The sequence below is a fragment of the Takifugu flavidus genome, chromosome 5, assembly GCF_003711565.1.
Source record: "Takifugu flavidus isolate HTHZ2018 chromosome 5, ASM371156v2, whole genome shotgun sequence".
In the NCBI taxonomy this organism is placed as follows: domain Eukaryota; kingdom Metazoa; phylum Chordata; class Actinopteri; order Tetraodontiformes; family Tetraodontidae; genus Takifugu; species Takifugu flavidus.
Window position 1 is genome coordinate 7,318,432 of NC_079524.1, and position 12,387 is coordinate 7,330,818.

The 12,387-nt window shown below is 46.8% G+C and overlaps 1 long non-coding RNA gene across 1 annotated transcript; it reads left to right on the forward strand.

The window, feature by feature from the left end:
* Positions 1 to 1,964: 1,964 nt before the first annotated feature.
* On the forward strand, positions 1,965 to 8,023 carry LOC130526448 (uncharacterized). Its single transcript, XR_008950747.1, has 3 exons — positions 1,965 to 2,656; positions 2,749 to 2,882; positions 7,794 to 8,023. It is a non-coding gene; the product is annotated as an uncharacterized LOC130526448 (long non-coding RNA).
* Positions 8,024 to 12,387: the final 4,364 nt, after the last annotated feature.

Genomic DNA, 12,387 nt, shown 5'->3' on the forward strand with positions numbered 1-12,387 from the left:
AGCGAGAGCACCAGATGGAGGTGTTTAACGTGACAGTCAAGGTCATCGTCGCGACTCTGGACAAGTAAATGGAGGAACGCGAGTTCAATCGACAGGCGGAGGTGAAAGTCAGATGGCAAAATTGAGACAGCAAGCGTGAGGAGTGAGGGGAGGATGAGAGGAGGTGTGCAGGGTCTCCTGGGTGAAACAGTCATCTACAAGCCAACAAAGCTCACATTCAGTCCCGGTTCGGCGGCGAAGATCAGCGCGAGAGACGGGGCAGCTGGGCCTCTCACTGCTAATCCAGGAAGATCTAATCTGCACCCATCTAATCTAGCCTTAATCAAGTCCCCCAACTGTTGTAAACAGAGTCACTCTGCCATTTCCTTAGCCAATCGTGTAAAATTTGATCTAAATATTCTATATGGAGGAAGGTGTGAATGTGAGGAGGGATGGAGGGAATATCTGGCAGCAGTCTTCCCACTCCTACAAAGTCACTGGAGATCATTTTGAGAAGGCCCACAGCCTGGGGAGCTGCCCACTACATAAAAAACTTCACTTCTTTTACTTCAGCAGTGTAGCTCCAGGGGAGGCCAGACTTCATCACCAGTGTATTAAATTAATTATACAAAACGGAGTCTCTCCTCTGGCAGATTTACCAACCACAGCCTTTGTTTTTAATTTATACTCCCAGCAGAAAAAATGAAAACGATTTAGAAATTTAAAATAAGGTGCTGGGGGAAAAAATAGGTAGACCATCTAAGTCACGGCAGAATTTCTTCCAGTGGATCAATAATTCATCACATCCCTGCTATATTCATCAGCTTCCTGCAGGGCGTCCGGACGGGGAAGTTATCTTTTGTTTCCCTTTGACTATTGTCAGTTCAAGATTCAAGATTCAAGATTCAGGATGTACTTTATTCATCCCGTAGGGAAATTGAATTGTAGTAGCAGCCTAACGTGGATTAATATAACTGTAGTCTAGGTTTTGTATTTACAAAGTATAGAAATAGAATAAATAAATACAAATAAGATTAGAACATTAGAAGCATATATACAGCATATATATATATATACACACATACACACACACACACACACACCACACACACACACACACACACACACATATATATATACACACACACATATATATTATAAGCCTTATAAGCATATATACATAAATATAGAATAAAATAGAAATAAAATTACAACATAAACATTAGACAATTATTCTTGTTGAGTGGGTTTGGATAAATTATACAGTCTGATGGCGGACGGCAGGAATGACTTCCTGTAGCGTTCCTTAGAGCAGCGAGGCTGCAGGAGTCTGTTGCTGAAGCTGCTTCTCAGTTTGTCCACTGTGTTATGGAGATGTGGGGGGGGGGGGGGGGGGGGGGTTGTCCATGATTGTCCGCAATTTCAACACCATCCTGTCCCTCACCACCTCGTCCAAGTTTGCCAGTCTACAGCCAACAACAGACCCTGCCTTTTTAATGAGTTTGTTGAGTCTGTTGCCATCCTTAGCTTTAATGCCTGCACCCCAGCACACTGCAGCAAAGAAGATGGTGCTAGCCATGACAGACTGGTAGAACATGAGGAGCATCCTGCTGCAAACACTGAAGGACCTGAGTCTCCTGAGGAACTAGAGTCTGCTCATGGCCTTCTTGTAAACAGCATCGGTGTTTGTGGACCACTCCAGTTTATTGTCCAGCTGAACACCCAGAAACCTGTAAGATGGGACTATTTCCACATCTTTCCCACTAATGCCGACTGGGGAGGGAGGGGACTTGCTTTTTCTGAAGTCCACCACCATCTCCTTCGTCTTGGTCACGTTGAGCTGCAGAAGGTTCTCCCTGCTCCACCTAACAAGACTCTCCACAAGGTCCCTGTATTCATCCTCCTGTCCATTCTCCACACAGCCGACTATGGCTGTGTCATCCGAGTACTTCTGGAGATGACATGTCTCAGAGTGTCTCAGAGTGTCTCAGAGTGTCTCAGAGTGTCTCAGAGTTAGCTTAAGTTGCTGCCTTTTGCTGAAATAAATTTGAAAAAAAGAATCAGGTCTTGATGATTTCATGTCTACGCTCAACATCCCAGAGTGACTAAATGGAAACTGAACTTCAGGAACCTATCAAGAGAGGAAAAACCTGAACCTTTGTGTTGCCATCAATATTCAGACCTTTGACCCAGCACCTTTTGGAAGCGATTACAGCCCCCCCCCCCTTCCCCCTCCCCCCAGGAAAAGCTCCTGGTTGCTCCAGATGTTCTGACCTCATGACTCGTTTTGCTCTGATCTGCATCATCTTCATCTTAAACTGCTTTTTAGTTATTTCCTTTCCAACAGGCGCCCTTCTTCCTCTCCTTGTTCCTCTTCCAGCAGCATCAACACCTTTAAGTCTCATCGGGCTGTAATAAACAGCAACATGCAGTGAACAACACGAGGAATTACTCATCTTTGTTACCCTCAGATGTGTTTTCAGCAACGTCCGATAGAGTCCTGATGAAGAAAACAACCTTAGGAGAACAACACATGTTTTGTGACTCATGAATCAGGGTTTCTATCTGATGTTAACAGACAGGAATGAATCGGTCATTTTGGATCAAGGCGCTTGTTAATTTACCCTGACTCCTCTTGGAGTCTGCTTCGTTCCTTTGAATAAAAAAGGAATTTAAGGTGAGATCTTCTGCTCTCTGTGATTCAGGACTCCGGCTAAGCAGACTTTGTGATTCCTGAATTCCCAAGCAGCATTTCCACTCTGTTGAAAGGGTTCTCGGCTGCACCGTGTTTCTCAAATCAACGCCCTCGTCTTCCTCCAGGCGGAGAGAGAGAGCGAGTGAGAGAGGGAGGAAGAAACGGAGAGAGAGAGAGGCAAACATCCAAATGTGTTCCTCCGTCAGAGGTAATGAAAGAAGTTCCATATTCTTTGATCACATGGCAAGGGCATCACGCCTGCATTAGATTTCTGAAATATCTCAGAAACCCTTTTAAGCTTTATCTGTTTATGCTCTCTCTCTCTCTCTCTCTCTCTCACACACACACACACACACACACACACGTTCTTTTGGGATGTCCTCAGCACACAAATGCATGATTGAATCAAACATCACACAAACACTGAGACGCTTTCAGCGCTATCCAGAAAAAAACCCACCCAAATCAAACTCGGGCAGCCCAGATAAGCAGGCCGGGTTGATTTCCTTCGTTTTTTGCCGTTGACACCAATAAAAAGTTGCCTTTTTCGCCTCCTCCTTTCCTCCCCCGACGCCACCTTTGTCGTTTCCTCCGTGCATGCCTGGAACGGCTCCCTGTCTGCTGTCATTCCAATTGAAAAGTAGAGATGCTAAACCTCTGAGGTTGACTTTAGTGGTTGTGCAATTACAGCCGGCGTCGTTTTCCCTCTGGATTCGGTTTTAATTGATCTCTCCTTCTTTACCCAACTCTGCCTTCTTCTTTCTGGGGGAGGCTGTAAAAAGAGGCTTTGCAACAACAGCGTGTTTGACTTGGAGTTTGATTTAGGACCTAATAAAATCAATGACTGAATTGCGGAAAATCATGCGTCTGTGGAGGTTTCTATGGTTACGTTTGAATGGAAACTTCCTGTCTATAAAATAATCGGGCCCACGTTTCTCCACCTCTCGCTGGTCAATCTGGCCGTAGCATCACTCTCTAATGGCAGAGCTCCGGGGAGTTTTTCCAGATGTTCCCACTCTGTCAGGCAGCAGGAGGTATTTGAAGAAAAGGAGGATGCCTCTGTTTTTTTTAAAGAGGGTTAAAATGACAAAGCAATCTGGATCAACACGTTTTGCGTTGTCAGTTTTGATAACAAGGTGCTGATGTTGGTCTTCAGCCTGGTGCCGAGAATCAAAGCCGCTAACAAAGATCTCACCTCCCTCAGCACCAAAAACTAGTATAAATGCAGGGATCAGCACAGAATGTCCAGAAGAACTCCTGATAATAGGAAACCATTGCATTCATCAACTATCGGAGCTTAATAGTTCCTTAATAGTTTTTTTAGCATCAGTATTTTGGGCCTTAACCTGTAAACAGTGAGCGGTTAACAAATACTCAATACTGTGAATCCCACTAACATCCATCACGACTGTAGTAGTAATTCACCTCACGTCTCAGTAGTTCCGCTGTTATAGCTGCTATTTGGTCCCAGTGCCTGGTGCTGACCTCCATTAGCGTTTAGCAACAATGTCAGGGTATCCTTTTTGACATTAGCAATAACTCTGCTTCTACCTTAATGAGAAGCTGCCAAAGTTAAATTCACTGTTTCCTGTACGCCAAATTAGGGGGGGATTATGGCCTCTGAACGGCCTAATCACAGTCGGATCACCCCCCACTTTTCCTCTCAGACATGAAGTTAAAGAGGGAACAATGCTGCAAATTGAAGCCATTAACTCAACAGCGTATTATTCACGTCATGCTCTGACAGAGGGGAGGGAGGCGAGGGTGCTGGGGTTAAGTATTTATGGAGAAGAACCTGGAAGGGGGGGGGCAGCAGGTGTAGCAGGAGGCTGGTGATGAAGTCACATGGACAGGCGGATGTGAGGAGGAGGGGGAGCAAAGGTTGGCGCACATGTAGAAGGGCTGAGTTCAAATGAGTTCTGGAGAGTTCAAAACCTTCATTTAATGGACAGAAGAGTGATGAATAAGACGATAAAGTGGAAACCGCATTGAGAGACCTTTCAAAAGCTCTGCCGTCGGAGCAGGAAAGGGAAAACACCAACCTGACCTGAATGAATCAGAGAAAACATCGGGCTCGGACGCGTGATGAATGACCTCCTCACAGCTGGCCGTGAAATCCGGCGGACGGGGGAACGCGGGAGCGGAGTGCACGAGAGGCACGTGAATGTGTGGGCGAATTGGGGAGGAGGTGGAGGAGAGGAGCGAGGAGATGGAGGTAGGGAGATAAAAGACAGGATGTTTGGATGAGGAGAGGAGGACAGTGGAGGAGGGAGGAGTCGGAGCGCCACAGAGCTGCAGCCACCCGCTCCAGGCACCGCGGCATCACGATCTGCCCAATCCTCTTCTGATGCCTCGCCACACAAGTTGGTGTAAATTACCTTTAAGAGCCGACATTAGCCGACGAGGAGGGAATGAGCGGCTGGAGCGGCTCAGTTTTCGCCCTGGGTCGTCTTTAATGGGAGTGAAGAAGGGAGGGAAAGCTCATCTTTGGCACGTCCCCCCTCCTCCTCTTCCTCCGTATGTTTCCCCTACATTAACTCATGTCCGCACACCTCATTTTCTCCTTCCATCCATGCATTTAATGCATCCCTCCTCTTGTCCCGTGTGCTCGTCGGCGCTATATTTCAGCTTTGGCACTTAAGGCTGTAAAAACTCTCGAATCAGTTGGATTTTCAAAATAAAACGCCCTGCTTAGACCATAAAATAAAACGAGGGACTTTGTTTCAGAGACGCACTGCAGACACGCTAACATGCCCTGCTCGTGTACGTACGATCATAAACGTGCACGATCGTGTTTCATGTAGGGATCTGGGGTCGGTGATTGAAGCAGATAAAGAGCGAAGCTTTTAAGCAACGTTGTGCACTGGATCTATACGTTTGTGTGTATTTCCCCACCAGAGTCATAGAATAGAAACCGTAGCCACGGTGGAAGGCCAGCGGTTCCATCCCCATCATTTCATTGCGTGCACAAACGAGATAATAGAGCAGTCTCAGCAGGACGCCGGCGCGGCGGCACTGCTGGAAGTTCCAGTAACCGTATGGAGCAGCCTGTCTCCTCCTGCAGACGCAACCCTTCAATCTGCAGACGCAGCAACCGCTACGTCGTGCTCCTTTGAAATGCAACAGTAATAGAAGAAAGGAGCTGGGAACGCATTCAACGCTCCGCCACCCCGATACCATAGATGTCGGGCTAATCCAAGACTTCCTCTGCTCGTGGATGCAAAGACGCCATTTTGTGGATATGGTCTTCCTGCTGTCCATGTTGCTCCTCGATGCTGCTGTCGCTAATATTCCACTCGCTCAGTCGCTAATATTCCAGACACTTTTCCCACAGAGGTCCAAAGGACCCAAAGATGCTTTATGTTTAATTCCCTGCTTTCCTTTTCTCCTGACTCCCGAAGACAAGATTGACATGGTTTCATGTGACGTCTCAGCCTCAGGAGGTCACCGCAGGGTGCTTCTGACCAAAATGTTCTCATTAATATTGATCATGTAGATCTGCGTTACGCAAAGGTGAGAAGAAACGACATCGGCAACGATCTAAGGGGAGCAAGTCTTGCTTTGTGTCAACCTGGGAAAGGTGACAAGGTCATTTCACACCGTATTTGAAGTTGTACTTGAGGAATCCTGCTACTTTGAGGACGGTTTCTCAGAAGTGGAGCTTTTTTTTTGAGAGTTCAAAAAAGGTCAGCAAGTTAAAATCGTCTGAGAATTTAGGGAAAAAAAAGCAAAACCCAAATCTGGCTGTCCTGGCTCCAGCGTTAGTTGTTGAGAATTTACGACAGTACGGTTTGAACTGGATGGAGCAAGTATGGTTTGTTTGGAAGCGCCGACAGGAAAAAGCCTCCTTTTCTCTCTAAAAAAAGAACGTGGTGGAATTCTTTGCAATTCCATAGCTGCATCCCAAACACACCGCAGGACGCCTTCGTACAGACCTGACCGATGAGACGTTTGTTTGGTTGGAGACCGTTGGACAGACGTGCACAGAGGAAACGCTCACAAACCCCATTAAGGAATGTTTCACTTCGTGGCTCCTTAAGTGGGTCCTGGGTGTCGATCATTCCACACTTTCCTATCTCATGTTGTCTTTTTTCATCTGTCTTTATGAGTAGCAGAGGTCATATCACATCACATCAAAAAACCCCAACTTGGCTAAATAAGTCTAATTCCAGACAAAATTGGGGGCTCAATCCTAATCTTAGTATCTTCTGGACAGCTTTAAGAAGCAGATGTTGTGTAATGGCTGCCAGCTGCAGCTTGTCTGCTTGAACACGAAGCGCATTACAGTCGTTCCGTTACTATAGAACCCATTCTCAGCCTCGCATGCTAACGGCTAAGTTGAGATTCCTTCGTGTTTGCAAACTGATAAACGGGTTATTTCAACATGTTCTTATTCAGTTCCACAACTTTCACATGCCTGCAAAAAGAGAAACTCCTTCTTTTTTCAGATTTCATAATTACCTGCAAGAGCTAGCAACAAGTGACCGCAATCATTTCCCCCTGACAAAAGCCATGTAGCGGGTCTTCAGTTAATTCCTAATCTTTTCCAGACAGCAGAGGGAGGCTTTCCTCTGGCAGACCTTGTGTAACTCTTGCACAATCCTTTCATCACGTTGACTCGCATTTCGCGGAGCAGCCGTTTCGCTAGTGCTGAATGACTTTGCGATGAGAGCCACAGGTCATTCATTTCCCCGCTGCTCCCGTATTTCCAGGCAGAACACGGTCTCCTTGAAGGACGTCACGTTGATTTTTGCTCAACGCCAGACAGAAACGCCGGTGCCTTGCGTGTTCCGTGGGATGGAGACAGACAAAAAGAGTAATCTCAATGCATAGATTCAATCCTGCATGCACATTTTATAGGCGGAAAAATGATCTAACTGGGCTGGGCGGAGTTACAAAACCATCTATTCCGTTTAGCATATTTCTGATAAAAATGATATTTATGCGTGCACATAAAAGCAGTCATTTGTCCCCCGCTGCTCTGAATCACTCATCAACTCTGTCCACCCAGCGCCAGCAGGTAGCTTGTAATTTATTCTTGTATTTCTGTAATGAGAAGGAACACTTGAAAAAAGGCAGCTGGGGAAAAGAAAGGGATAATTTTCCCCTCTTTTTGCAGGCTCCATCGCTCAGAGAGTCTGGGTCTAGGACCCCAGCTGCTCGAAGCCTGTCAAACACTCGTCAAACACTCGTCAAATGGTCACTTATCACGCCTTCCCCGTCACCCCGTCGGCCACCGCTCATCAGCCACTTCCTGTTGTTTAGTAACCGCTGCAAAGAAGCTGAACTTGGATTTGCCTGACGAGGGGATTGAAGGAGCCACCAAGTCAGAAGATTCAGGGCTTTGATTTCAGAGGGGGGGGGGCTCGCGACGACGCTCGCTGTTGCCGCCTGTTGATGTCAGGCGAATCAGGGAAACATGCTCGACTATTCGGGGAAAAGGCATCAAAGAAGAAGTTTTCCTGTGGTTTTTTTTTTCATTTTTTGTCCCATTAAAATTCCTTGTCTTCTTCTGTTCCCCAAAGCGTTGTTTTTTTATTGTTTGCTCTGTTTCTGGGCTCCATAATACAGAACAAATGTTGTGAAACGGTGATAATTACCTCAGGATCCTCTTTGTTTAACTCATGTTTGGCTGATTGAAGCCCTCTCAGCACATCCCTGTATGGAGAGCGTAACAGGTAACGCTGGGATTTGAGTTTTATTTCATTTGGGCAACCTCCTCTATCTCAAAACTGTTGCCTGTGATAACGCACTTTAATAATTAGCTTAAGTTCAGATTGATATTATTTTTTTAATGACTTCATTATGAAGGTTTTTCATCAGGGGGGACCAGGTAGCAACGGTTAGCCGGGAACGCTTTTGCCCGTCAGAACTACCCTCACGACTTTGGTCAGGTCTGAATTTGGAGGCAAAAATGAAGCAGCTACCAAATGTGTGATCCAGCAAAAGATATTTTTGGCCCCGAGCAATCAAGCTAAGCGAGAATATTCGCGAGAGTAGCCACAATGATCTAATCAATAACCCACACAAGTCCGACCTCAGATATCTAAAACACTCACTTCAATAAAAGCAGAACCAACACATTTGGATTCCATTCCCGTCCCCCCCCATTAAAACTGTCAACACATTGAGGTTTTGACCAGCACACTCAGAGAAAAAGAGGTTTCCTTTTTTTTCTTCCCCTCCCTGTCAAGTGAATCTGCTGTGAAAGCCTCCGCAGGCCTTGAGGTTTCCAGGCTGCGCCAGATTGATGATGTTCAAATAGCAGCTGAAAGAGCTGTTAGGGATTTTTATAAAGAGCTCAGAGGGTGACAGCTGAGTCGAGCTGACGCGAACCCTGACCTTACACCTCTTTAGAATGGCACCAGCAAACACACAGACTCACTGGACCCACCGTGGACACGTGCAGTTCAAAGCTCTTTACACACACACACACACACACACACACGGTCTTTGAATGCCACTCCAGTAGTTGCTAATGTGTTGCAGGGTCCCTTTAAGTGGATGCAAACTGTTTCCTTTCATCTTCGGGGGATAAGGGGACGGGAATGGAAGTCATCAGGGAACCTGTCGGCCGTCACATGACTAACCCTTATCTTCAAAACACCAGAGATTCAGGAACTCCTTTGTGTACTGATGAGTATCAGCGGATTATTCCTTCATTCCTTTATTGTTTTCAAATCGCTTCAGGAAGATGGGAAGTTTTTTTCCGATGCCTGGAGCGAAACAGTGCGGGATAATTCTACAGGCGGCGTTGGACCGGCTGGGCCGGTGGACCACGATGATGGAGACTCTGATAGGAGACTTGTTTTTTTCTTTGGCTCCGCCTCCAAGGGTTTTTGGTAAATCTGTGGTGATTTTGCTAATTCTGCTACATGTTGCTCAGCCCGGTGGGGGCGGGGGGTCCGAGCTGGCTGGATCACTGCTGCTCCACACGACGCGTCTCTGGACGCGTGCACGTTCTCCCCTGGTCTTATCATAAATTCAAATGGCTTCTCATTTACATTCTCTGACCATTCGGGCTGATCACCCCCTCGTCCACGGGGAGGACGGTGCAGCAGCAAACTCCTAATTATTTAATTACATCAATATTGGTCACCGCTGGAGCCGCCATTGTAATTAAGTGTGATTTCAGGTTCTACGGGTGTGCATGAATTAAAAATGAGCTAATCAAAAAGCACTTGGGCTGATTAGCGGGATATTAACACATAGGAAGAGGAAGGGAACCAGCCATTTTCTCTATCTGGGAGCACACCTGCAGCTCTCAGGGCCTTCAATTAACTGCTTTGTGAATGCTAATGCCACACTTAAATGCTCCGCAGAATAGCTTGTCTTTTAGCAACTTTAGCATTTTTCTGAGCATTTTTCCGCCTGGCCCACCCGCGCCCGTCTAAATTGAAGTGTCATTTGCAATGGCGCCGGGCTATTTCTCTGGGGAAATAGGGTGAAGCGATCTAATGTAAGAGATGGTGTGACAGCGCCCTCAAAATGCCATTTTGTCTCCACAAGCCACCTGTCGACGCAGAAAACACGCTTAAATCGGATGATGGGCAATAGCGCAGATGTGTCCCGCCCCTCCCAACAGGGCCGGTTTCAGTCTGAAAACCTGAGCAGAGCAACGCGGGGAAACTCCTGCTCTTGTTTCTGATGCAAACCCTGGCAGGTCTCCATGTTCTAGATGGTCTTGATTGGTGTCCTCACGCTGATACACATTTGGGATAATTCTGTGCTTTCGTGGTCTCCAGTCAATATGGTCACAAGCGAGGGGGGTCCACATGATAGACACCCCTCCCCATACACGACATTTCCGACCAATGTTGCAATGGCGCCCAAGTGAAGTCCAGCCTATATGTTGGTGTTGATGCCAAAGAAGTTCTGTGTCCAAAGAGGCCATCACATTGACCGGATACCCAGCTTGGACTCCAGACTTTATTTGCTCTGCCGTTAATGCCAAATTATATTTTTGCCGTTCAGCTCTGAACAACGACCCCACCGGTCGGTCACGCTGAGATTGATGCTTCTATCAATTTATTGGTCAGAAGATAAAAAAAACCTCATGAAACACAATCAGGAAATCAGTTTGCATTGATTTCCTTCACGCTCCGTGTTCCCTAATGCCTGTTAGGTCCGACCATTAGACAGATTGTCGTTGTGTAAACAAATAAAAACTGCAAGCAATTTTTTACGTTATATGAATTGAATTCTTTATTGGCTATGAGGTCATAAGCTGACTGGGGTTTTCAATTACTTTATTGTGGCCGCAGCATTTTTGTATTTGTGGATAAACCTTCTCGTGTGTGTGTGTGCGTGTTTGTGTGTGCGCTCACATTCACTACATATTGAGGACCAAAATCCTCTTTTTGACCAGCAAAATGGCCCCACAGTCAAAAGACTGTATGAGGGTAAAGACAGTTTTAATTTGGATGTTTGATGGATTTAGGTCAGTGTTGGGATCAGGGAGTTAGTTGTGATGTTTGGGTAGGTCGCCGGGCAATGCATCCCCACAAAGACAGCAATGCGGGGATATGTGTGTGTGTGCGTGTGTGTGTGTGTGTGTGTGTGTGTGTAAACAATTTAATTTCATGACTCTGCATCCTCTCCCCTTCTGTCTCTCTGTCTGTCATCTGGATAAGTTTTTGCTTTTGTTCCCGGCGGTGGGGCCGCACCGCTGTGTGCGGGACAGGTCACCCAGGTCGCCGTAGAGCCATCTAGTGAATGAGGCTGTCAGGGCTCGTTGCCAAACGCCCTGCAGGACGAACTCCAAATGGACGGTGATCGGACGGTGATGGCGGATCGGTCTGGTCGGGACGGACGAGCACCTGCAACAAAGACAAAAAGCACTTTTCCCCCCCGCCGAGTCTCATTTTCTACATCTCAGAATAACACAGGGATAAATCCTCCTACAAACGCTGGCTGGGATTGCAGCGTACCACCGCCCCCCCCCCCCCCCCCCTCTAATCCACTTGAATGTATCTGGATATTAGATTAGAAAGTTATAGATGTGATTATTCGTCTCTAGATGCAGCCATCTATTCTCTGATTAAAATGTGAACTGGGGACCCATTATGTAACTGCTTAAAGAGATTAAACCTCCTCGGCCCCCAGCCCGGGGGCCCACTTTTCTGCTTGAGCACAGAACAGAAACGACACATATGATTTTAATACTCCTGCAGGTAGCTGGCAGAACAAGGGGGCAGGAGAAAGTGTGATTTAATGTCCTTTTATTTAGTGTAAAGAGGAAAAATGGTCTGTTTCAATGGCGACTGTAGTTCAGTCACCGCTGGTTGCCAGGGAAACTGACAGGGACAAAAAAGACACAAGATCTGGGCACCAAGTTGGAGAGAGAGTTTACGGCTGTACATTAAAAATGTTTCCATTTGCCCTCAGTGGAGGCCTATGGTCACAGAGGCCACTGAACTAGGCTCTCAAAAGATAGAGAGACAGAGAAAGAGAGCGAGAGAGACGGCGACCTAACCTCTGTCCCCGAGGAGTAAACAAGAACTTCTGCTTTCTTCACAAGTTGTTTGTGTCTCCATGTTTACGGCCTGTAAAGCCGCACATTCCTCACACGCGGATCGGTTGTTGTCAGTTGATTGTGTGGCCGGATGGTTCGCTGCCGCCACTCGCTGCCAGAAAATCCCGAAGGAAAGCGTCCAGCCAGCCTTTTGTGTCCGGGAGCTCAGGCCCGGTTGTGTAACATAGCAGAACAATGA